The sequence below is a fragment of the Dendrobates tinctorius genome, unplaced genomic scaffold, assembly GCF_039654945.1.
Source record: "Dendrobates tinctorius isolate UK_male_01 unplaced genomic scaffold, ASM3965494v1 ptg000230l, whole genome shotgun sequence".
NCBI lineage: Eukaryota > Metazoa > Chordata > Amphibia > Anura > Dendrobatidae > Dendrobates > Dendrobates tinctorius.
In genome coordinates, this window is record NW_027361897.1 from 7164455 (window position 1) to 7191862 (window position 27408).

Sequence of the window (27408 nt, forward strand, 5' to 3'; positions counted from 1 at the left end):
GCCATAATGACCTTGAAATTGTGATTCTTCAGGTCAGTATGATTCCGGAACCCCCAAACTCAAAAGGTGTTTTTTTTTATTTAATCTTCAAAAAAATTCTAAACTTTGTAAAAAAAAAAAAAAAAAAAAGAAAAGGCTTGTGTTGCCATATTTGAAGACCTGTAACATTTTTATTTTTTATTTTTTAGCTGATGGAGTTGTGCAAGGGCTTGCTTTTAATGTGTCAATCTGTATTTCTTATTGATAAAATTTAACGTGTATAAAAATTTGATTGCTTTTTATTGTAATTTATGGGTAGAGACCAAAAAATGGAAATTATAGAATTTTGATTTTTTTTGCAAATTTGCCTATACATTACATTGCAATGCTACAATATTCTATCATATTGTGAAATGGTTGATCGCATAGGCTGCGCTCCATACAAATACTAATATGGAAGATATGTGAGCCTTCAAAAAAATCTGTTACAAGGTTTTTGTCACCTAATCTGAAAGCAGAATTAAGTAGAGATATAGACCCTGAATCCAGTGATGTGTCATTTATTGGGCTGCTTAGTGTAGCTTTGGTAAAATCACTAATGTATCAGCAGGAGATTATCACTTTAGGACTAGTAAACCTGCAGCCAGGTAGTCCTCCATATTCATGAGCTCTGTATAACCCCACCCCCAACACGGACTGGCAGTTTTCAATGTACACTGTACACTGTGGGTGTGGTTATACACAGCTCAGAATTTAGAGAACTGCTAGATATGCAGCAGAGAAAACACTGATTTTATTAAAACTGCAGCAAGCAGCCCAGTAAGTAATACATCGCTGGAATCAGAGTCTCTGTTCCTACATCATGCTGCTCTCAGATGGCAAATGATCGGTAGAATGTGATTGCGTCACAGGGAGGTCATTGGCCATTAGATAGATATCAATGCTCCAGGTAGATTACCCAAGGTGGTCAAAGTCCAAGAAAATTCTGTCGAACTGAACTTTGCCAGCCAACTACACACTGCTGCTGGCTGCATGCATCCGAAAGAAGTCTGCCCACGCTAATGCTCAATGGCTGCAAGATTGGATATCAAATCATACGACCATTGAACATCATGGTGGGTGGAGTTTCAGATGCATGCAGCCAGACACAATTTGTGATCTCACCCTAAAGCTCCATAATAAGGGCTAATGATTGTCTACGCGAGTGTTTGTGGAATTGTCCTATGTAAATATGGGAGCTGATGACAGCTTTGATGCTATCTAAAAAATAGACTTTGTCGTAAGCATTATCCCATTATAAACAGGGTATGTGGCACTAAATATTACTATATGGGGATTGAACAATAACAATGACCATTTGTCCCCATACGGTTTGCATTGACCTCGGTGCTGCCACCTAGATGCTCTCTGCTGGCAGCAAATTAACCTTATTCTTAACTCCAGTCTGCTTTCAGTCCTAGGGGTGGTGCCAGCACTGCTCTATGTATATAGAGCGTCGGCTGTAACTGCTCCCTGGCACTGACTGACAGCAGCTTAGCATTAGGGCCAGCTGTCAGTCAGTGCTGAGGGCACAGTATATACAGCTGTGGTAAAGCAGGTACGCATGATGCAGTGACGAGACGCGAGACGGTCTGGTGTTTATAGTAATAACTTTTATAGGTAACTATCCGCAGGGGTAGTCTAAGCAACCGAACAAATAACAGGAATTGTCCTCGCAGGGACTCAATACAAGCCAACACGGAAATCTAAGAACACGACTAAGTCCAGCAGAGCCGGTTACTATAGGGCCGCGGTATGGCCGACTATGAGTCCTTAACTATACAGTGTCATTTAACCGGCTCGATGTCCCTCGGCGTCCTAGACGATGGTTCCTCGTCGTAGCAGCCACTCGACCCAGCCGCTGAAGATCTTTCGTAGTCTTCGAGCGTTCCAACACTCCGGTGAAGCAGGGGCACAACAGGCCCAGGAGGAGTCCTTGGAGAGATGGGCCGCAGCCCTGGATAGGGGCAAGCAACGGCGATGCGGGGTGGCGGCTGGCAGGCCACCTGCGCAGCCAGCGACTGCAACGGAGGACCCACGGCGAGCAACAGCCCAGCCCTTGCCGCTGGCTGGAGTGGGACAGTGGTGGCCGCTGACTGCACAGAACTAGCCGCGGCCACGGGTAGAAGCGGGGCGGCTGCGGGTGGCGGGAGACAGGCCGCAGCCTCGGGCTGAAGTGAGGCGGTAGCGGCCGCTGTTGTCCGCGGGAAGGCCACAGTTGGTGGCAGGAGTGAGGCGGCAATGGCCGCGAGTGACCGCGGGCAGGCCGCAGATGTGGGCTGCAGGAAGGCGGCGGCAGCCGCTGGTTGACGCGGGGCAGCGGCTCTCGGACGGTTGTCTTGGCGTCGTCCCACTGATGTCCAGGGAGAGTATCTCTCCTGTCTCTGGCCTCCTTCCTGGCTCTGGTAAGTCGCTCTGGCTCTCAGTTGCTCCCACAATCTCCTGCTCCTTCTGTCTCGTTCTGCTGACTCACTGTGACTCTCGTTCCCCGCCCCTTTTATATTGGCTCTTCCCCCAGCCCACCTGTCAGTCTCCACGGTACGTCCCTGAACTCTGTCCCCTGGAAACAGTTGCCCCCGGAACCCAGGTGACTTTCCCCTTGGTTCCGACCTGGACACTCGGCGGGGACCCTCTCCGCCACACTCCCCCACCCTGTATGCTCGCCAGTCATTGGGCGAGGGCTTTAGTAGACTCGAGTTAGTCTTTGAAGGTGACAGTTCTTGTCGCCATACGAACTGGTCCTGTTCGTAACGTTCAGGGGTTTGCCAGCTGTTGACCGCTCAGAGCGTCTAAGTTCGACCGTGGTGGAGCTTTCTGGGGTGGTGGTTGGTGGTAGGTTGGTCGATTCTGGCAGGCTAACTGGGTCTGCTGCAATGTCATTACTTGGAGAGCCCGCGGATGTGGCTAGGAAGTCCTCTTCGTCATCCAGGTCCCAGACCGCTGACGGGGGGTCGGGGACCTGAGGGATTGGCTCGGGTCGCATGGGATCAGTGGATGCACAGGGGCGGGGCGCAACATATTTCGGTGCACAGTATGATTGAGAGGTGCACCATCTCTTTCCGATTGTATTTCATACACAGGCCCGTCGGGGCTTATCCGGCGCCACACTCGGTACAGGTTCTCCTCCCACCGTGGTTCTAACTTGTTTTGGGGGCGTTGATCTAGTACGAGTACCCGATCCCCAGTCTGGAAGTCAATTGGTGGGGGCAGCGCTCCCCCCAGGTGCTCTAGATCCTGGAGCTTTGTATGGACGATTCGGTGGAGGGTCTGCAGCCGGTGCCGGTGGTTTCGGACCCACAAGGATACTCCGGTCCAGGGTAGAGGTTCCTCCGGGCTTAACTCCACTTCTGTGATTCCTTTGCCTTCCCGTCCAAACAGTAATGAGTAGGGGGTGTAACCAGTCACCCAGTTATTATATACCCACACCAGCTCAGGGACGTATTCAGGCCAGCGGGCCTTTCGGTCACTCTCAAAGGTACGCAGCATTTGGATTAGTGTCCGATTGAATCGTTCACAGGCTCCGTTTCCCTGCGGGTGGTATGGTGTAGTCCGAGACTTATCGATACCGTAGAGATGATGTAGTTCTTTCATGACTCTTCCTAGGAAGCACGCTCCTTGGTCCAAATGTTTTCGTTGCGGGCAGCCGTACACTTGGATAAAGTTTTTACAAATCGCATAGGCGGCCGACTGTCTGGTCTCGGGTGGGGGGTGACCACGGCGAACTTGGTGAAATGATCCACCATTACAAGACACTGCTCATACCCCTGGTAGGCAGGACCTATGGTCAGATAGTCCACTGTGAGGAGCTCGAGGGGAGCTGATGTTACAATTGTCTGTACCGGGGCTCGTTACGTGGGAGGTTTAGCAAGCTCGCACGGGCGGCAGGTTCGGCATACTTCTTCCACAGCAGCATGCAATCGTGGATGGTACACTATCTGCTGCAACCATTGCAAAGTCTTTTGAGCACCAAAGTGAGACCCCTTTTCGTGGGCTTCCTGAGCCAGTTGGCTGAGATGGGTTCCGGGCACGATCACCTGCCATGCTGTTCGTGACACGGCTCTCCGATATAAAAGTACCTTCTTGATGACTAGTTTCTCCCACTGGCGCAACATCAGCAACACATCCTGGGTCAAAGTCTGTCTCTGTGAGCCAGTAGGCAATTCGCCGGTGGCCACCCATCGGTGCAGGAGTCCAACCTCTCCATCTTCCTGCTGCTGCTGGATCCACTTGTTGCCCGGCTGTTCCAGCATTCCCCCTAAGGGTCCCGGCTGAGGTGCTTCTTGCACGGTGGCTGTAAGCGCGGCGGTGGTGAGGGCGAATGGCGCCTCTTCTCCTTCTAATTCGTCGTCTCGATTCCTCCCTGGGGTGGTGTGTCGGATTCTGGAGAGTGCATCAGCGTGCATGTTTTCAGCCCCTCTTTTGTAGATGATCTTGTGGTTGAACTTGGCCTTCCGAGCCACCCACAGCTGCTCCAGGGCCCCAAGTTTGGCATTCTCCAAATGGGCTAGTGGGTTGTTGTCAGTCCGCACCACCACCTCGGAGCCCGCCAGATACTCTGCGAACCGCTCCGTCATTGCCCATACTACCGCGAGGAGCTCGAGCTTAAAGGAGCTGTAATTGTCCGGGTTGCGTTCGGAGTCATGCAGCGACCGGCTACCATACGCGATCACTTTCTCTTGGCCATCCTGCACCTGTGACAACACAGCTCCTAGTCCCTGGAGGCTACCGTCGATATGCAGGATGAACGGTTGCAAGAAATCCGCATACGCCAATACCGGGGGTTCCGAGAGTGCAGCTTTGAGATCTTCAAACGCATCCTCTTGCAATTGCTGCCACTGGACCTTCCGTCCATTCGCCCCGGTTGGAGTCCCCTTCAGCAGGTCCTGCAGGGCTCAGGCTCAGCATGCAAAATTCTTCACGAACCGACGGTCGTAACCGGCCAACCCCAGGAAGGCCCGCACGTCTTTCACCGTCTCGGGGGTAGACCACCCCTGGATGGCAGCAACCTTTTCCAGGGACGGTCTGACACCTTCCGCCGAGATGGTATGCCCCAGATATTTGATCTGGGTGTGGAACAGGTGGCATTTCTGGGGCTTTACCTTCAACCCATACTTCTGCAGCCAGCCGAGCACCTGCCCCAACCGCCGCAGGTGGTCCTCGAACGTGGCGGAATAGATAATGATATCATCCAGGTATATCAACGTGGCTTCAAAGTTAAGGTCTCCCAGACACCGCTCCATCAATCACTGGAAGGTTCCTGGGGCGTTGGCCAGCCCGAACGGCATCCGATTAAACTCGAACAGTCCCATGGGAATGATAAATTCCATATTGGCTCTGTCTTCCTCCGACATCGCCACCTGCCAGTACCCACTGGCCAGGTCTAGAGTTGAGAAGTACATTGCGTTCCCCAAGGCGGACAGAGACTCTTCTATGCGGGGCAGTGGATACGAGTCCTTGAAGGTGCAGGCGTTCAACTTTCGGTAATCCACACAAAAACGCAGAGTACAATCTTTTTTGTGAACCAGTACAATGGGGGCTGCCCAGGGGCTCTGGCGTTCTCGTATGACCCCCTTCCGAAGAATTTGAGCCAATAGGGTTTTCGACCTTTCTCCTGGGTCGAGGATACGGCAGTCTGTAGGGTCCGTATCGTCACTGCCCAAGAATCTTTGGGCTGCACCTTCAACTGGACCACGGGGTCCAGCAGCATCTCCTCCAAAGGCCTTACTAGTTTGGCCATTTCGGCCCGGGGCTTCAAGGCGATATTTTGGTCTTCCAGGTTGACACAACGCACCAGGACGGTCCCCTCCCACACCGTGGCCAGGGAGCAGGCTACCAGTATGCTGGGGTGCAGGCCCTCTGAGTAGCATGGTTCCACCTGCACCTCTACGCCCTCCAGTGGCATCGGGGTGCGGATCGGCAGGGCCGCCACCATCTGCCCTGGAGGAAGCACGAGTGGGGGAGCCGCCGGCGTGATGACTTTGCCCAGCGCCTCACCCTCCTGGCACTCCTGGAGCACTCGCGCCTCCCGCACCAACCGCTGGAAGACCTGCCCTTGGGCCGTGCGAGAACCCCAGTGGCTCAGAGTCTCTTGTGTGGGCTCATTGAGGAGGAGATTGCCGAGCTCTCATAGTATGTTCATACCCAGAGTAACCGGATGTTTGCTGTTTGTGTCTCCCTGGGTCAGGACCACTCCCCGGCGGCCGAGAGATTTGCCGCTAATCGAAATCTGCATCCAGGCTACTCCGATGACAGGAACTGGTAGCTGGTTGGTGGCTACCAACTTTATCACGGTCCCCCACTGAGGTTTCACTGCTTCGGGAAAATGCTGCCGAAAATAAGTCTCTGGCATGGTCGTTGCTTGCGATCCCGTATCTACTAGGCATCGCATGGCACGGCCTTCGATCTCTGCCCATACCACTGGGCACCGCGTGACTAGGTCTTCATGACTCCCTCCACCCCGTCTGGTGGGCTCCAGCTCCGGACGGCGTCTCCACGTCTCAGGGTCCTCTGCTCTTCTTGGCCAGCGGGGCGGGTTTCCCCTGGAACGTGGGCACTCTCGGGCGGAGTGTCCCAATTCTCCACAATCGTAACAGGCGAATGGTCGTAGGGACTGACTTGGGTGAGGGCCGCGATGGTTCATGCCTTTTTTACCCGGCACTGGCCGACTCCTTGTGGCCGCTTTCTTGGCTTCGGCCAGTTCACCTTTAATACTCTGTATCTCTTGCTTCACCTCTTGTACCCAGTGGGGTTCGCTCAGGGCGCTTATAGATGCTTCGATACTCCGAGCCATCCCCACGGGGACCGTCACCTCTTGCTCCTGTTCCCGAACCCGTGCCTCCTTCCCTATTTCTGTGAAGGTCAGATGTGGGTCCGCTCGCACCTACTCTCGCAAAGCCTATCTTGTCAGGGTGTCTCGTAACCCGGTCACTAACAGGTCACGTAATGTTACGTCCACGGTCCCCACGCCGACTCCATCCTTCCTTTCAATGGCTAAGAACAGTTCCTGCAAAACATTCATATACTGCGTCACTGTTTCCCCCTCTTTCTGTATGCGTCCAAACATCTGGGTTCTCAGTTCCCCCACATCGGTCGGGTCCCCATAGGTCTCTTCTAAGATCTGTAACACCCTGACGAAGGTGTTTCGCTTCCCCCGGGGCCTCAATATTACGGTATCCCGGGCTTCCCCGTCCAACGCCATCAGGGCCACTTCTGCCTCTAGGTCAGGGGTAAGCGGATGCATCCTAAATATCCCACGTATTCGCTCCGTCCAGTTCCACAGCATAGTATTGCTGCCGGAGAACCTGGGTAGATTGCTTAGCATAGCCCCCAAAGAAATGCTGGGCCGGGGGCCCTAGTTGTCCACGCTCAGATACTGCATCCTGCCGACTACGCCAAATCATAAAATCATAGAATCATAGAATCGTAGAGTTGGAAGGGACCTCCTGGGCCATCTGGTCCAACCCCCTGCTCAAAGCAGGATTCGCTAAATCATCCCAGTCAGATGTCTGTCCAGCCTCTGTTTGAAGACTTCCATTGAAGGAGAACTCACCACTTCTCGTGGCAGCCTGTTCCACTCATTGATCACTCTAACTGTCAAAAAGTTTTTTCTAATATCTAATCTGTGTCTCCTCCCATTCAGTTTCATCCCATTGCTTCTAGTCTTTCCTTGTGCAAATGAGAATAAAGTTGATCCTTCTACAATGTGACAGCCCTTTAGATATTTGTAGACAGCTATTAAGTCTCCTCTCAGTCTTCTCTTTTGCAAACTAAACATTCCCAAATCCTGCAACCTTTCCTCATAAGACAGGGTTTGCAGACCGGTCACCATTCTGGTCGCTCTTTTCTGAACTTGCTCCAGTTTGTTGATGTCTTTTTTAAAATGTGGTGCCCAAAACTGGACACAATATTCCAGATGAGGTCTGACCAAAGAGGAGTAGAGGGAAATAATGACTTCACGTGATCTAGACTGTATGCTTCTGTTAATACATCCTAGAATTGCATTTGCCTTTTTTGCTGCTGCATCACACTGTTGACTCATATTCAGTCTGTGATCTATTAGTATACCCAAGTCTTTTTCACATGTGCTGTCACTTAGCCCTATTCCTCCCATTCTATATATGCTTTTTCCATTTTTATTGCCCAGATGTAGTACTTTGCATTTCTCCCTGTTAAAAACCATTCTGTTAGTTGCTGCCCACTTCTCCAGTTTATTTAAATCTTTTTGAATCCTCTCTCTCTCTTCTCTAGTATTAGCTATCCCTCCTAGCTTTGTGTCATCAGCAAATTTAATCAGTTTACCCTCAATTCCTTCATCTAAATCATTGATAAAGATGTTGAACAATACAGGGGCCAGGACAGAGCCCTGTGGTACCCCACTTGAGACATTCTTCCAACTGGATGTGCAGCCATTTACGACCACTCTTTGGGTCCGATCACTAAGCCAGTTATGAATCCACCTAACAGTTGCCTTGTCCATTCCATACTTAATCATTTTTTCAATAAGGATTGTATGAGAGACTTTGTCAAATGCTTTGCTGAAGTCAAGATATACTATATCTACAGCATTTCCTTGATCCAACCAATCAGTGATACCGTCATAGAAGGAAATTAAGTTAGTCTGACATGACTTATTAGTTACAAACCCATGCTGACTCTGTTTAATCACTTCATTCTTATCCAGGTATTGACATACATGTTGTTTAATAATTTGTTCAAAGATCTTTCCTGGTATAGAAGTCAGACTCACCGGCCTATAGTTACCTGGGTCCACCTTCTTCCCCTTTTTGAAGATAGGAACAACATTTGCTCTTCTCCAGTCTTTTGGCACTTCTCCTGTTCTCCAAGAATTTTCAAAGATTATAGAGAGGGGTTCAAAAATTTCTTCTGCTATCTCCTTCAGTACTCTGGGGTGTAATTCATCTGGACCTGGAGACTTGAATTCATTTAGGCTAGCTAAGTGTTTCCTCACTATCTTTCTGTTTATAGATATCCTGGATTCTTCTATTGCCTTAATAGGACAGTGAATAACAGTTGATGTTACATTTCCTTTCTGAGAGAAAACAGATGCAAAATAGGAATTTAAAAGTTCAGCCTTCTCAACATCCTGTCTTACCATTTCATCATTTTCATCCTGTAAAAATCCTATAGCATCTTTGACTTTTCTTTTACTTTTGACATATCCCCAAAATCCTTTATTATTGCTTTTGACATCTCTTGCAAGCCTCAATTCATTTTCAGCTTTAGTTAATCTGATTTGTGCCCTGCAGGTTCTGCAGACAGCATTATATTCTTCTTTAGATATGCCTCCCTCTTTCCATTTTATAAACATTTTTTTCTTCCTTTTTAGCATGTGCTTAAGTTCTAAATGTGGTAAAGCAGGTACGCAGGATGCCGTGACGAGATGCGAGACGGTCTGGTGTTTATAGTAATAACTTTTACGGGTAACTATCCGCAGGGGTAGTCTAAGCAACCGAACAAATAACAGGAATTGTCCTCGCAGGGACTCAATACAAGCCAACACGGAACTCTAAGAACACGACTAAGTCCGGCAGAGCCGGTCACTATAGGGCCGCGGTATGGCCGACTACAGGTCTTTAGCTATACAGTGTCACTTAACCGGCTCGACGTCCCTCGGCGTCCCGGACGATGGTTCCTCGGCGTAGCAGCCGCTGGGGCCAGCCACTGAAGATCTTTCGTAGTCTTCGAGCGTTCCAGCACTCCGGTGAAGCAGGGGCACAACAGGCCCAGGAGGAGTCCTTGGACAGGTGGGCTGCAGCCCTCGGATAGGGGCAAGCAGCGGCGATGCAGGGTGGCGGCTGGCAGGCCACCTGCGCAGCCAGCGACTGCAGCGGAGGACCCACGGCGAGCAACAGCCCAGCCCTTGCCGCTGGCTGGAGCGGGACAGTGGTGGCCGCCGACTGCACAGAACTAGCCGTGGCCACGGGTAGAAGCGGGGCGGCTGCGGGTGGCGGGAGACAGGCCGCAGCCTCGGGCTGAAGTGAGGCGGCAGCGGCCGCTGGTAGGCCACAGCTAGTGGCAGGAGTGAGGCGGCAATGGCCGCGAGTGACCGCGGGCAGGCCGCAGCCGTGGGCTGCAGGAAGGCGGCGGCAGCCGCTGGTTGACGCGGGGCAGCGGCTCTCGGACGGTTGTCTCGGCGCCGTCCCACTGATGTCCAGGGGAGTATCTCTCGTGTCTCTGGCCTCCTTCCTGGCTCTGGTAAGTCGCTCTGGCTCTCAGTTGCTCCCACAATCTCCTGCTCCTTCTGTCTCGTTCTGCTGACTCACTGTGACTCTCGTTCCCCGCCCCTTTTATATTGGCTCTTCCCCCAGCCCACCTGTCAGTCTCCACGATACGTTCCTGAACTCTGTCCCCTGGAAACAGTTGCCCCCGAAACCCAGGTGACTTTCCCCTTGGTTCCGACCCGGACACTAGGCGGGGACCCTCTCCCCCACACTCTCCCACCCTGTATGCTCGCCAGTCATCGGGCGAGGGCTTTCGTAGACTCGAGTTAGTCTTTGAAGGTGACAGTTCTTGTAGCCACACGAACTGGTCCTGTTCGTAACGTTCAGGGGGTTTGCCAGCTGTTGACTGCTCAGAGCGTCTAAGTTCGACCGTGGTGGAGCTTTCTGGGGTGGTGGTTGGTGGTAGGTTGGTCGATTCTGGCAGGCTAACTGGGTCTGCTGCAATGTCATTACTTGGAGGGCCCGCGGATGTGGTTAGGAAGTCCTCTTCGTCATCCAGGTCCCAGACCGCTGACGGGGGTCGGGGACCTGAGGGATTGGCTCGGGTCGCATGGGATCAGTGGACGCACAGGGGCGGGGTGCAACATATTTCGGTGCACAGTATGAGTGAGAGGTGCACCATCTCTTTCCGATTGTATTTCATACACAGGCCCGTCGGGGCTTATCCGGCGCCACACTCGATACAGGTTCTCCTCCCACCGTGGTTCTAACTTGTTTTGGGGGCGTTGATCTAGTACGAGTACCCGATCCCCAGTCTGGAAGTCAATTGGTGGGGGCAGCGCTCCCCCCAGGTGCTCTAGATCCTGGAGCTTTGTATGGACGATTCGGTGGAGGGTCTGCAGCCGGTGCCGGTGGTTTCGGACCCACAAGGATACTCCGGTCCAGGGTAGAGGTTCCTCCGGGCTTAACTCCACTTCCGTGATTCCTTTGCCTTCCCGTCCAAACAGTAATGAGTAGGGGGTGTAACCAGTCACCTGGTGCACCCGGTTATTATATACCCACACCATTCACGGACGTATTCAGGCCAGCGGGCCTTTCGGTCACTCTCAAAGGTACGCAGCATTTGGATTAGTGTCCGATTGAATCGTTCACAGGCTCCGTTTCCCTGCGGGTGGTATGGTGTAGTCCGAGACTTATCGATACCGTAGAGATGATGTAGTTCTTACCTGACTCTTCCTAGGAAGCACGCTCCTTGGTCCAAATGTTTTCGTTGCGGGCAGCCGTACACTTTGATAAAGTTTTTACAAATCGCATAGGCGGCCGACTGTCTGGTCTCGGGTGGGGGGTGACCACGGCGAACTTGGTGAAATGATCCACCATAACGACACTGCTCATACCCCTGGTAGGCAGGACCTATGGTCAGATAGTCTACTGTGAGGAGCTCGAGGGGAGCTGATGTTACAATTGTCTGTACCGGGGCTCGTTACGTGGGAGGTTTAGCAAGCTCGCACGGGCAGCAGGTTCGGCAAACTTCTTCCACAGCAACATGCAATCGTGGATGGTACACTATCTGCTGCAACCATTGCAAAGTCTTTTGAGCACCAAAGTGAGACCCCTTTTCGTGGGCTTCCTGAGCCAGTTGGCTGAGATGGGTTCCGGGCACGATCACCTGCCATGCTGTTGGTGACACGGCTCTCTGATATAAAAGTACCTTCTTGATGACTAGTTTCTCCCACTGGCGCAACATCAGCAACACATCCTCGGTCAAAGTCTGTCTCTGTGAGCCAGTAGGCAATTCGCCGGTGGCCACCCATCGGCGCAGGAGTCCAACCTCTCCATCTTCCTGCTGCTGCTGGATCCACTTGTCGCGCGGCTGTTCCAGCATTCCCCCTAAGGGTCCCGGCTGAGGCGCTTCTTGCGCGGTGGCTGTAAGCGCGGCGGTGGTGAGGGCGAATGGCGCCTCTTCTCCTTCTAATTCGTCGTCTCGATTCCTCCCTGGGGTGGTGTGTCGGATTCTGGAGAGTGCATCAGCGTGCATGTTTTCAGCCCCTCTTTTGTAGATGATCTTGTAGTTGAACTTGGCCTTCCGAGCCACCGACAGCTGCTCCAGGGCCCCAAGTTTGGCATTCTCCAAATGGGCTAGTGGGTTGTTGTCAGTCCGCACCACCACCTCGGAGCCCGCCAGATACTCTGCGAACCGCTCCGTCATTGCCCATACTACCGCGAGGAGCTCGAGCTTAAAGGAGCTGTAATTGTCCGGGTTGCGTTCGGAGTCATGCAGCGACCGGCTACCATACGCGATCACTTTCTCTCGGCCATCCTGCACCTGTGACAACACAGCTCCTAGTCCCTGGAGGCTACCGTCGATATGCAGGATGAACGGTTGCAAGAAATCCGCATACGCCAATACCGGGGGTTCCGAGAGTGCAGCTTTGAGATCTTCAAACGCATCCTCTTGCAATTGCTGCCACTGGACCTTCCGTCCATTCGCCCCGGTTGGAGTCCCCTTCAGCAGGTCCTGCAGGGCTCGGGCTCAGCATGCAAAATTCTTCACGAACCGACGGTCGTAGCCGGCCAACCCCAGGAAGGCCCGCACGTCTTTCACCGTCTCTGGGGTAGACCACCCCTGGATGGCAGCAACCTTTTCCAGGGACGGTCTGACACCTTCCGCCGAGATGGTATGCCCCAGATATTTGATCTGGGTGCTGAACAGGTGGCATTTCTGGGGCTTTACCTTCAACCCATACTTCTGCAGCCAGCCGAGCACCTGCCCCAACCGCCGCAGGTGGTCCTCGAATGTGGCGGAATAGATAATGATATCATCCAGGTATATCAACGTTGCTTCAAAGTTACGGTCTCCCAGACACCACTCCATCAATCGCTGAAAGGTTCCTGGGGCGTTGGCCAGCCCGAACGGGATCCGATTAAACTCGAACAGTCCCATGGGAATGATAAATTCCATATTGGCTCTGTCTTCCTCCGACATCGCCACCTGCCAGTACCCACTGGCCAGGTCTAGAGTTGAGAAGTACGTTGCGTTCCCCAAGGCGGACAGAGACTCTTTTATGCGGGGCAGTGGATACGAGTCCTTGAAGGTGCAGGCGTTCAACTTTCGGTAATCCACACAAAAACGCAGAGTACAATCTTTTTTGCGAACCAGTACAATGGGGGCTGCCCATGGGCTCTGGCGTTCTCGTACGACCCCCTTCCGAAGAATTTGAGCCAATAGAGTTTTCGACCTTTCTCCTGGGTCGAGGATACGGCAGTCTGTAGGGTCCGTATCGTCACTGCCCAAGAATCTTCGGGCTGCACCTTCAACTGGACCACGGGGTCCGGCAGCATCTCCTTCAAAGGCCTTACTAGTTTGGCCATTTCGGCCCGGGGCTTCAAGGCGATATCTTGGTCTTCCAGGTTGACACAACGCACCAGGACGGTCCCCTCCCACACCGTGGCCAGGGAGCAGGCTACCAGTATGCCGGGGTGCAGGCGCTCTGAATAGCATGGTTCCACCTGCACCTCTACGCCCTCCAGTGGCATCGGGGTGCGGATCGGCAGGGCCGCCACCATCTGCCCTGGAGGAAGCACGAGTGGGGGAGCCGCCGGCGCGATGACTTTGCCCAGCGCCTCACCCTCCTGGCACTCCTGGAGCACTTGCGCCTCCCGCACCAACCGCTGGAAGACCTGCCCTTGGTCCGTGCGAGAACCCCAGTGGCTCAGAGTCTCTTGTGTGGGCTCATTGAGGAGGAGATTGCCGAACTTTCATAGTGTGTTCATACCCAGAGTAACCAGATGTTTGCTGTTTGTGTCTCCCTGGGTCAGGACCACTCCCCGGCGGCCGAGAAATTTGCCGCTAATCGAAATCTGCATCCAGGCTACTCCGATGACAGGAACTGGTAGCTGGTTGGTGGATACCAACTTTATCACGGTCCCCCACTGAGGTTTCACTGCTTCGGGAAAATGCTGCCGAAAATAAGTCTCTGGCATGGTCGTTGCTTGCGATCCCGTATCTACTAGGCATCGCACGGCACGGCCTTCGATCTCTGCCCATACCACTGGGCACCGCGTGACCAGGTCTTCATGACTCCCTCCACCCTGTCTGGTGGGCTCCAGCTCCGGACGGCGTCTCCACGGCTCAGGGTCCTCTGCTCTTCTTGGCCAGCGGGGCGGGTTTCCCCTGGAACGTGGGCACTCTCGGGCGGAGTGTCCCAATTCTCCACAATCGTAACAGGCGAATGGTCGTGGGGACCGACTTGGGTGAGGGCCGCGATGGTTCATGCCTTTTTTACCCGGCCCTGGCCGACTCCTTGTGGCCGCTTTCTTGGCTTCAGCCAGTTCACCTTTAATACTCTGTATCTCTTGCTTCACCTCTTGTACCCAATGGGGTTCGCTCAGGGCGCTTATGGATGCTTCGATACTCCGAGCCATCCCCACGGGGACGGTCACCTCTTGCTCCTGTTCCCGAACCCATGCCTCCTTCCCTATTTCTGTGAAGATCAGATGTGGGTCCGCTCGCACCTGCTCTCGCAAAGCCTATCTTGTCAGGGTGTCTCGTAACCCGGTCACTAACAGGTCACGTAATGTTACGTCCACGGTCCCCACGCCGACTCCATCCTTCCTTTCAATGGCTAAGAACAGTTCCTGCAAAACATTCATATACTGGGTCACTGTTTCCCCCTCTTTCTGTATGCGTCCAAACATCTGGGTTCTCAGTTCCCCCACATCGGTCGGGTCCCCATAGGTCTCTTCTAAGATCTGTAACACCCTGACGAAGGTGTTTCGCTTCCCCCGGGGCCTCAATATTACGGTATCCCGGGCTTCCCCGTCCAACGCCATCAGGGCCACTTCTGCCTCTAGGTCAGGGGTAAGCGGATGCATCCTAAATATCCCACGCATTCGCTCCGTCCAGTTCCACAGCATAGTATTGCTGCCGGAGAACCTGGGTAGATTGCTTAGCATAGCCCCCAAAGAAATGCTGGGCCGGGGGCCCTAGTTATCCACGCTCAGAGACTGCATCCTGCCGACTACGCCAAATGTGGTAAAGCAGGTACGCAGGATGCAGTGACGAGACGCGAGACGGTCTGGTGTTTATAGTAATAACTTTTACGGGTAACTATCCGCAGGGGTAGTCTAAGCAACCGAACAAATAACAGGAATTGTCCTCGCAGGGACTCAATACAAGCCAACACGGAAATCTAAGAACACGACTAAGTCCGGCAGAGCCGGTCACTATAGGGCCGCGGTATGGCCGACTACGGGTCATTAACTATACAGTGTCACTTAACCGGCTCGACGTCCCTCGGCGTCCCGGACGATGGTTCCTCGGCGTAGCAGCCGCTGGGGCCAGCCACTGAAGATCTTTCATAGTCTTCGAGCGTTCCAGCGCTCCGGTGAAGCAGGGGCACAACAGGCCCAGGAGGAGTCCTTGGACAGGTGGGCTGCAGCCCTCGGATAGGGGCAAGCAGCATCGATGCGGGGTGGCGGCTGGCAGGCCACATGCGCAGCCAGCGACTGCAATGGAGGACCTCCGGCGAGCAACAGCCCGGCCCTTGCCGTGGGCTGGAGCGGGACAGTGGCAGCCATGGGTAGAAGCGGGGCGGCTGCAGGCGGCGGGAGACAGGCCGCAGCCTCGGGCTGAAGTGAGGCGGCAGCAGCCACTGGTGTCTGCAGGCAGGCCACAGCCGCGGGCAGGAGCGAGGCGGCAATGGCCGCGAGTGACCGCGGGCAGGCCGCAGCCGCGGGCTGGAGGAAGGCGGCGGCGGCTGCTGGTCGACGCGGGGGAACGGTTCTCGGACGGTCGTTTCGGCGCCGTCCCACTGATGTCCAGGGGGAGTATCTCTCCTGTCTCTGGCCTCCTTCCTTGCTATGGTAAGTCGCTCTTTCTCTCAGTCGCTCCCATGATCTCCTGCTCCTTCTGTCTCGTTCTGCTGACTCACTGTGACTCTCGTTCCCTGCCCTTTTTATATTGGCTCCTCCCCCAGCCCACCTGTCAATCTCCACGGTCCGTCCCTGAACTCTGTCCCCTGGAAACAGTTGCCCCCGGAACCCAGGTGATAGTCCCCTTGGTTCCAAAACGGACACTCGGTGGGGACCCTCTCCCCCACACAGCTGCTGCTCTCTGTATGCTGAGTGGTGACTGGACCCTCTCCTGAGACTGAAACCCGAATTCTACCAAGAGAAATAAGGTTCTTCTTTCTGGCAGCAGGGATCTAATTAGCTAGGTTTAGTACTACTATACTACTACTATTATACTACTACTTATTCGCTACCACTAATACAGTTTTTTCATTTCTTTTCTAAAAGCCTTAAAGGAGTTGTCTGGATACTACATATTGATGAGCTATCCAATGAATAGGTCATCAGTATCAGAGGGGGGTCCTACACCCTGCATCCTCACCGATCTGCTGTTATTTTGAGTTAGCGGCTGCCAGATGTCAACACTTTGAAAGGAGCAGCAAAGCACAGCTCCATTCAGTGTGGAGCGGTCACTGCCAGGTACTGGAGAACAGATTCAATTCATAAGCATTGAAGTCATTCTGCAGCATCAAATTCTGCTGGGGCAAATAGCCGCTAATTGGTGAGGATGCCGGGTGAAGGACCACCAGACAACTTCCCAATTGATATTGATGGCCTATCCTGGAGATGAGTAATCAATATATTGTGACCGGAGAGCGTCTTTAGTTATAAAGAAAACATTATCAATTAATTGTTTTTAAGAATCGGAAATTTTAGAAATGTTACTGTTATGTATAATGGACTATAGCAACAAATGAGTGCGAGAATGACCTCCATATAACTCTACGGCTAGTGCACTATTGTGTGCCATCATTGGTTTTCACAGAGGAGACTGATTTGACTTAAAAACAGCCACAACCTCGTAGTTGTGAAAAGTGACACCTTGATTAATTTGTGCATGAAAGCTTAGCCAGAGAGTAGTCCTTGTTGCAAACTTCCATCTATCAATCTTTGCAGAGTGAAATGATATATTTTATCCGCACCTTTTGTATTGTTTGTTGTATAGAGCTCCCTGAGACACATACCTGCCAGCTCCACCGAGAAACACCAACAGGTGATTTGTATACAAAGGCATTGAGGCGTGCGCAAACAATGCAATGAATCATAAAGCAGAATCAGTGCAGATCAGTAAATTGGTAGCCACTACAAACACAGAGGATTAAGTTTCCATTGAAGACAATGTGATGACTACTTCTATGGGCTACAAGCGAGGTATTTACCCTCAAGCAGTGGTGAGGGAAAAGGGGGGGCTATTAATTTCCATTTCATCATTGGATCATCTACAATATTCTAGACTAAGATCTATACATGTTACTGAGACATGCATCCATCTACCAATCTTCCCAAAGATGTATATACAGCAAAGGATGTGTATAGGCTTGAGGCACTGTCTGGAAAGAGGTTTTAAAATAGGAAAACATGCGATTCTTTTTCGTACGTTTAATTTCTTAGACGTTTCTTTTGGCCAACAGTAGTGATGTAACAAAAAGTAACGTATGATGTAATATTAGATCTATGGCACCAGTGTCTTCTTATGTAGTAATTATTATTATTACTATTATACATTTATATAGCGCCAGTTATTCCATGGCGCTTTACATGTGAAAAGGGGAAATATAGACAAGTATAATAAACATGTGTAAGACAAGGGACACACAAGTACATAAGGAGAGGGGACCCTGCCCGCGAGGGCTCACAGTCTACAGGGATGGGGGAGGATACAGTAGGAGAGGGTAGTAATGGGATATTTGGGATATTTGGGACTGGGTCTACCTCTACCTCTGCACCTCAGATAGTAATGCCCCAAGCCAAAGGTATGTAGACACCTGAACATCCTTATCTGTTTGTTAAGGGGCGAAGCTTTTAAAGGATCTCTACGTACTTGGGCAAATGGTAAAACAGTCAAAGGAAAAAAGTTTGTGCATTGTGGAAGTCACAGCAATGGTCACCCATTTACTCAAAAATTTAATTCAAAGTAAGAACGATCACCCCAAACGCTCTCCACAGTGTTGCACTGTCCTGTAGGTCTTTTCTCATTCTGCTTACCATTCTGCCAATTATTTAAGACTAACCTCCTTCATTATTTGAATTTCCCTCTTCCGTCTTCCAGACTTTTCTTGTGCTACACCAGCTCTCTAGAATGCGTTACCATAAAAATTCAGTTTAATTCACAAAAGTTAACAATTTTAAATTTGCCTGTTTGTTAAGGAAGGCCTAACCCATTCCCTTATCTTATTCCTTTCAATTTATTCCTACTTACACATTATACCTCGGAACCTGAACCTTTCAATCAACACTATACTCCAACAGTTCTTGCACCCTAGAACAATGCATATGTGCACAGATCATGGCTGGGAGGGCAGACTAATGCAGTTTTTTGTGAACTACGCTGCAATGCTGATGTGTTGGTGTTGCTTCCATAGATACATTGAGATCTTATTTACAGTATGTATGAATAAAATTTACAGTTTTAGGCTATGAGAAGTTTCCACAGTCACGCTTAGGTGAGCTCAAATATTTTTTTTAAGTTGTATCCTATGACAAAACTGTCACTGTTGTCTTTACTATAACTATACCTCCCAACTTTTTAGGAATAGGAAGAGGGACAATTGATGAGGCGCACATAGTGCATGGCTGCAGATTTTGGCCATACCCAATCCAGGCCAATTTACCATTATTTCCTACACTGGCAGGAGGAGATGTCCGAGGGGCAAAGGCAGTGAGGGACATTCCGCAGACGCAGGACATAAACCCAAATCCGGGACTGTCTGCTGTATTGGGGACACTTGGGAATAGAGATGACCGGAGTAATTCATGGGACTCTTGCCCAGCATTCAGGTCAGTACTACATGGCAGCTGGACATAAGGCTGCAAATGTCTTACCATCCGGCGTCCACAGAACAGCTTTGATCACCCAGGGACGTGATGTCATCTGTGTCCTGTTCATCTCTAGTTGGAATAATTGGTTTTATTTTTTATTACTCCATTCACAATCAGAGGTATCAGAACTTTTTCATCTTTTTATAGCTGTAAAGCACAGATAGCACAAGGCAGAAGCAGTCAGTGATCGATATATTTCTACTGAAATGCAGTAGTAGTTTTAAAGTAGTTTAACGTAACTCTGGACAATTAGTGATAATAACAAAGCAAGTCAACAATGAAACACATAACATTAGGCCTAGAACGTTCACACTAGGCAGTTAGGTCAAAGACCCATCCAATGAGATCACCTTGATGTTGGTGAATGGGATCACATTTTTTGGCCAAATTTTGTGCTAAGCATCTCATGTGTTTTTCCTAAATTTCAAAAGTCATTATGCTATTCACACTTCATGTATTTCACATTGACATGCCTTAATGCAATTGAGTGCAACCATTTCCTTGTTTTGATATATAAGCTGTTTTTTGGTATGCACTTGTTCAGACTAATTCTTGATGTGCCATCAGTTTTCTGTTATTTGTTTGCCCCCTCATGATGACTCGTTTAAGTATACTAGCATGCATAGGGATGCTCAAACAAAGCATACGTAAACAGGAAGTAATAAAAAAATTGACAAGCAGTTAGTTAAAGTAGTGAAGGAATGATAGATACTTTTTAATTAAAGTATATTAGAAAAGAGATTAGATTATGACATTAAATAGATAGACATTTTAAGTAAATACAGGAAGATCTCAACCAGGGAACCTCTAGTTGTTAACTTTATAGACTTTAAAGCTGGCCATACACATCAGATGACTGCCTACCGAACGATGCTTCGGCTGACAGCCATCTCTGCCAACACTCTAATACCCAGGATCACTCTTTTGGCCAAGTTCTCCTGTGTTCTCTATGGGAGAGCTGTCAAGTGGGATAGTGACTTATGTCTGGGAGAACAATGCTATCTATAGATTAAAATTGGACATGTACGATCTATATTTCTCCCATCCATCAATCGACCGGTGCCCCCATTCACATTAGTCAGTCCGCCAAACCCATCAATATTGGCAAATGTGACTGACATTAGTCTAATGTGTATGAGGGCCTTAAGAGCAAGTAGTGGATAAATCCTTTAAATAAATTTCCCATACCATGATTATAACATAATATTAAAAATGTATTCTGTAAAAACATACCCGGTCATTACTCTTTCTACGCACTTCATCCATTTCATCGCTTTTTATCAGAAAAATATTTATTCCGTCTCCACATCGTGATAAATGATAATAATGAGTCCACCAAGCGGACAACCGGGTAGATTTGCAGTTTCTGCTGCATTTTTGCAAGTGTGGTTGGAAAACAAATCTAGGTCAATTGAGACTCGCGTTCCAAGTTATTGCATACCCAATTGTTGTCTGTGACAGGATCATTATTAATGATGGGGAATGAGGTTACACAAATAACACTGGATCCAACATTTTATTTCATGACGATTGCATACCAATTGCTCATATTTCCTTTAGAGCTGCTGGTGTACCTTATATTGTAAAAGACAATCACTAAACAACTATGATCCCGATCCATCAAGACTAGAATTTTGCATGCCAGTCTTGATGGATGCACTGTAGAAAGATGAGCCAAATTCATTAAGAGGGGTGCAAATATTAATGAATTTGGTGCCTCTTTCAGCTGCTATGTGCCAAGCAAGAAATCTACACGACTCCCTTACTGGAGTCCATTTCTTGCATGGCATACAGCAGCTGAATGATGCACCAATTTCATTAATATTTGCAAGTCTCTTAAGAATTCGACTCATTTTTCTGTCAAAATGTATGCGTACAAACCACAGAAGTTGCAAAATTTCAAATTTTATGAGATTGCAAACATTTTTGAGCTAGAATTCTGACAAAAAGTGATTCAATATTGCCATATATTTTCCACCATGAGTTATCCAATTATATAATTTTTGTTTTCTTATAGCAGAAGGTCATAACTTCCATCATGTAAAGAGTCACCAACCTTACCTTGTGAAAAATCCTCAAACCTGGGAGGAATATACTCTTAATTTTAAGGTAGTCGCAAAAGATCTATCGTAGATCCATTGTTTTAACCCATGCAGATAATTGATCATGAGAAACAATTTTGTAAATTCACTGGTAGCTGTGAATAGTAAGTCATAGGTTTTAGGCTACGTGCACACGCTGCGGATTGGGGTGCGGATTTGGCTGCGGATTTTGAAAAATCCGCAGGTAAATCTGCAGGTCAAAAGACCTGCGGTTTTACCTGCGGATTGCTCTGCGGTTTTGCCCTGCGGTTTTTCATCTCCTGAATGGAGGAGATGGCAAACCGCAGCGGAATCCGCAGAAAGAATTGACATGTCAATTCTTTCTGCGGTTTCAAAACCGCGTGGAAAAATCCGCACCGTCTGCACTGCGGTTTTGTATTCCCATAGGGAATAATGGTACTGTACACCGCAGCAAAAACTGCTGCGGACCCGCAGCGGCCAAATCCGCTGCGGAACCGCAGCAGAATCCGCAGCGTATGCACACACCCTTAATAAAAAGTGATGGAAGTGATGATATATAGAGTGGATATAAAAAGTCTACACACCCCTGTTACATTTTTGCAATGTAAGAAAATCATACTAATAAGACTCATTTCAGACCTTTTTCTCACCTTTAATGTCATGCCTTTATCAATAATAATAATCCATCTAGAAACAAACTGAAATGATTTCGAGGGGGGGAAATAAAAATAACAAAACTAAAATAATGTGGTCGCATAACTGTGAACACCCTCTTATAATTGGGCATGTGCTTGTATTCAGAATTAGCCAATCACATTTACACTCATGTTACATAGTAGTCTGTGCACAGCTGTCATCATTTCAAAGTGATTAAAGTCAGAAAATAAAAAGTGGAAAATTCTCGTTGCCAGAGAAGAAAAAATTCTTTCCTAAGATAAAAATTAAAAGTAAAAAATGCAAACTTTTTAGAAAATTTAGTTACAATGAATTTGGCAGGGAAAACTCGCATAATTTCTTTATGGAAAATTGGGTTTTCTGGCAACTATGAGAAATTGACCGGAGCTGGTATTTATGTGGTAACTTTTTTTTTTAAATTTGCTCTTAAGCCCTGAGCCATTCAACAATTTTCACCTGAAAACTGTTATGCAATATCTCACGGTTCCACCCCTAAGGGTGTCTGGGATGCAGTTACTGACAGCTCGCCCTTCCAATCCTCCAATTCATACAGGGGAGTGCTGAAGCTGTCAGTACTTTGGTGGACAGCATGGCCATCCAATCTGGTACTGGGGTGTGCTGAGCTGTCAGTATGTTGATTGACAGCTCGACTAGCCAATCTGTGACTGAGAGGTATCGGCTGTCTCAGGTGTTCACTATCCCAGGTAATTGCAATGCCTGAGCAGCTTCTCCCAGATCACCGCCAGACATACATTTATCTTGTGAGGTTTGTGTCCTGTGCTTTCCTGTGCCTATTCTTTTTGCTTGATCTGTTGCCTGTCTTTGGACTTCGTTCTGACCATCTGCCTGTTTAACCCCTTCAGTTCTGATCCGTTATCCTCCCGGTACTCTGACCTTGGACCGTTACCTGACTACGCTTTTGTCTCTTCCTTCTGTTTCTGACGTACCCTCCTGGCTTCTGACCTTGGACTCCTTGACCACTCTGACTCACGGCTTGGCCGTCAGAAGTGGCAGTACGATGGCTCAGTGGTTAGCGCTGCAGCCTTGCAGCGCTGGGGTCCTGGGTTCGAATCCCACCAAGGACAACATCTGCAAGGAGTTTGTATGATCTCCCCGTGTTTACGTGGGTTTCCTCCGTGTACTCTGGTTTCCTCCCACATTCTAAAGACATACTAATATAGGGAATTTAGATTGTGAGCCCCATCGGGGACAGTGATCATAATGTGTGCAAACTGTAAAGCACTGCGGAATATGTTAGCGCTATATAAAGATTATTATTATTTATTATAAGTGACTTGCGTCACACAATAATTGTAAATGTCGTAAAAATGCTGTCACCTTTGGTGGTGTTAGGCCAATTCCTCAAACTTTTTGAGGTGCGGCCTGAAAAATTAATTATAATTTCTTCCATAATAATGGCGTAAATTTTAGCAGAAATATTCTCCAGGGAGTCACAGGATGAATGGGCCGCGTAACATTCTTTATTTTGATATATAGCATCAAAAACAGTATGTATCTTGATTTATATTTCCAAACTTCTCTAATATTGAAGTCAAATTAGATTTTTTTTCTTTTTTTTTTTTTACTTCACTCTTCTTACTTTGCATTTTGTTTTTTCATGGCCTAACAACTGAATGGTAAATTACACAACCCACTACCACTGTGAATTGAAACTTCTGTTTTACAATGTCCACACTAAATGTAATGTATTATAATGGAGATCAGACTGTTGGGACTCCTGCTGATCAAAAAAGAGGGTCCCAAAGTTCCCAGTGTGAATGGAGCAGTGGTGAGTATGCTTGACCACAACCACATTTATCTCTTTAGGACTGATGGACTAGCTACTGCCATCAGTCCCGTAAAAGTGAATGTATTGATGCTCACCACTGCTCTATTCACACTGGGGATTATGGACCTCCAATTCCCAGGACACATTTTGGATGATTTGTGGATAGATGATAATAAATGTATCTATCTAGTGACAACGCCTTTGAGTCTAAAAACCTGATTTTCTTTGGCTACATTTGATTTTGCTATCTGAAAATTCCTGTCTGAGAAAATGTCACAAATCCCATTTTTAAATTAATATCCGGCTAGATATGTAAGCAGTAGAGGCTACTGATTATAATTTGGGCAGCTAGCTGTAATCAAAGCAATAACTTTCCAGAAAGATCTCATAAAGATAAGCGAGTCAAATAAGAAATATATAAATCACAGAACTGAATGTGTTTAACCCCAAAGAGCACATATAATCCTGAATATTCATGTAATATTAAAATAAAATAAACATAAGTTAACTTAATAGAACGTAAAGAAAAGTTCCAAAAAACTGCCGGGATAAAAGTAAGCTCCACCACTGTATCAGAGGATCCACCAGTGGCCCTGTTGCCCATTGAACCCTATAGATGATGTATTCTGCAATCATAAAAAAAATTTCAGAATCACAGAATCATTTACTCTGATTGGCCAATGAAAACCCAACCAGGCATGTTTTTTGTACCCCATAAAACACCATTCCTCTCGGTGTGATAGAGCAATAATGTCAGCACAAGATCAGTGTTGGATTATGTCACCTGTGCGATGACATACATTATGGTATCCGATGCTAATTGGGATGCAATAGTGACATCACATTTTGACAGTTGGCCCACTTTATCGATCATACCCATAATTGTGGTTGTCTGTAATATGGAAATTGGCAGAAAAATAGTGTTTAGCAGCACTGTCAGTTCTACACTGATCAAAAGATGAATGGTCTCACTGCAGGAGGGAAGTAGGAGAGAGACGGAGCTTCCTGCTGACTGGAGGGGGCGGGGAGAGCCCAGAAAGAGCGTGTAGCCACAGGAGGATAAGAAGGGAAAGCGCGCGCTGCAGGAGTGGTTGGCACTAAGTGCAGTGTGCAGAGCAGAGAAGAGTGCGCTCTGCTTCCCCCAATAGAGAGTGCTGGCCCTGTGACAGGCCATGTTGCTGCTGTCCAGGATAGGACGTGTAGTGCTGGGGGGGGATTAGCTGTGCCAGCAGAGCCATGCCAGCAGTGAAGAGCCATGCAGAGCCGTGCCAGCAGAGAGGAGCGTGCGGAGCTAAGCTAGGCGCCCTACACTACGAGACAGTGAGTAACGCACCAGCTCTGCCCAAGAGTGACCACATACTTGACAAACCCCTGCATTCAGGTCCACCCCTTGTGGATGACCGATGAAACCCTCCACGCTAGGAGGTTATCCCAGTTGAAGGCAGAGACTGCACTGAGTGTGCGACGCAGAGGGAGACATGGACGGCTAGGCCAGAGGCTGAATACTAAGGGCTTGTGTACACCGTGGAGCGAAATCTCATTCCAGCGGTATCTAACGTTGGACTAAGTACCGTGCCAGACATCATTAGGTATGGGAAATCTGTCCACCATGCTAAGACTGCGACGAGACAACCTACGCCGCTGTTGTCAGTGCCACCGTTGGATTCCCGCCTGTCAGAGACTCCATCCAGATGACCCACGTCGCTATTGACGGTGCCACCATTGGAACCCTGTAAATCAAGAGCCGCGGAGACACCATCACATGTTTCTCAACGCAAGCAATGCTTGCGTTGAGAAACATGTGATGGTGTCTCCGCGGCTCTTGATTTACATGTTTTTGCATATTTCCCATAATGGATGGGGGCATTGCTCTAGCATCACTGCATTGAGAAACATGTGATGGTGTCTCCGCAGTGTTGGATGTTGATCTCCATGAGTTCATTCATCCTCATTTTTCACCATTGGAACCCTGAACTTCCTCACAACAGAAAACTACAATCTGATAAGTTTTGAACTCTTTGTTTATGAACTCTCGTTCGTCCCTCACCTACTCTCCTACTTTCCCAGCTCTGCCCCATTCCTTACCGCCACCCTGCAAGTATAGTATAGTAAATAAATCCTGTTAACTCTTGATCTGTATCCTGTCTGTGGCGACATCCTGCGCTCCTGCGATTTCTACACATGGACCATACACATTATGCATCCAGTCCGCCATGGTATTAAAATAACTGCCTAATATTGTGAACTTCCCACTTGTGCCACCTGTTTTGGCTCAACTGGTGAGGTGGATCCTCTAAGCCCAAGCTCTGGGTGAGTACATGGACGTCAGTGCAGCAGGCAGGTGACTTACTTGGGAAACCAGTAATAGAAACACAGGAGGCTGCAGGTAGCAGAGGCACTGGAGGTTGCAGGAAGACAGGAGATTGGGAAGCAGCAGAGATACTAGAGGCTTAAGGCAGACTCAGGACCACTAAAAGTCTTAATACGAAGACACAAGTCTCATCTAGGCCCAGGCAGACGATTACATGGGCCACCTGTAATGCTCGATGAAGAGCAAACCAGCTGACCAGCATGATGAGAGCAAAGCCTGAATGTGAGTTGTGGTTTTTACAGTTCACACTCATTTTTATTTTTTATGTGTAAATGTAACATCCACATATAGGTCTGGACCCAAGGTTTCCTATTGTCTAAATTATCACACCGCATCCGCCGACCTAGCTTCTTCCTATAATTCATCCTCATGCCATCTCTTTTCCAGGTAAGTAAAGCTCATGCACCCAGTCACCCATAATTTAAAACAAAAAAGGATTCCTTACATAAGATCACCTTGTTCCATTGTTCTATGGTCCACATCTGATGATCGTGGGCTGTGGCACACAACACATTTCCTTGCATGTTCTGATCCATTTCTATCATAGCTGACAGTTTTTTCAGCAATCTGTGCTACCGAAGCTTTTCTATGGGATCCAACAAGATAGGTTAGCTTTCATTATCCACATGCATCAATGAGCTTTGATCACCCATGACCCAGTTGTACAATCATTATCATTCGTTTGGCAGGTAATAACCATTGTATGCTGAGAACATCCCATAAGATCTGCCTTTTTCCTTGTGCTCTGACCAAGTCGTCAAGCCATGAAAGCTTGGCCCCTGTCAACGTCGCACAGATCCTTAGCTTTGCCTATTCTTCCTTCTTCCAACACATCTACAGTACTTCAAAAACTTTTCACTTGATGCATAATATATCCAACCTTTTAACGATTGTCATCGTCAAGAAATAACAAATGTTATCTACTTTACTGGAACACCAGATTATTACATAAAATCTCCAAAGCTATTAAATATATGATATACCATTCATATAGCATATCTCATAACAAAAATAAAAATTCTCTAATCAGAAAGTTTTAAGTGTGATATCTACTTCAAAGGTTCTCCTCTTGTGCCAGTTTATTTTATTACTTTTAATGTCATTAGGTGCAAGTTTCACACTGCAATAATTAGGGCAAAAGGAGCAACATTTCAAAAGATCAATGGACTTCAAATTGCAAGGTATAACCCCTGATTGACCCGGAACTGAGGCTCTTGTATCTTGTAGTCTGGCAGTGATCCATACAAGGCCAGTTAGAAAAAAAACGCACACTCAATTAGAACATATAGGATTCTGGTCATATCTGGCATATCGTTGCTAGACAAAATGCACAGGTGAGACGGGAAAAGACGTTTGCCATTACATTTTTTTCTTTTTAGTTATGTTAAAAATACTTACACTTATTGAAAGTGAAATGAA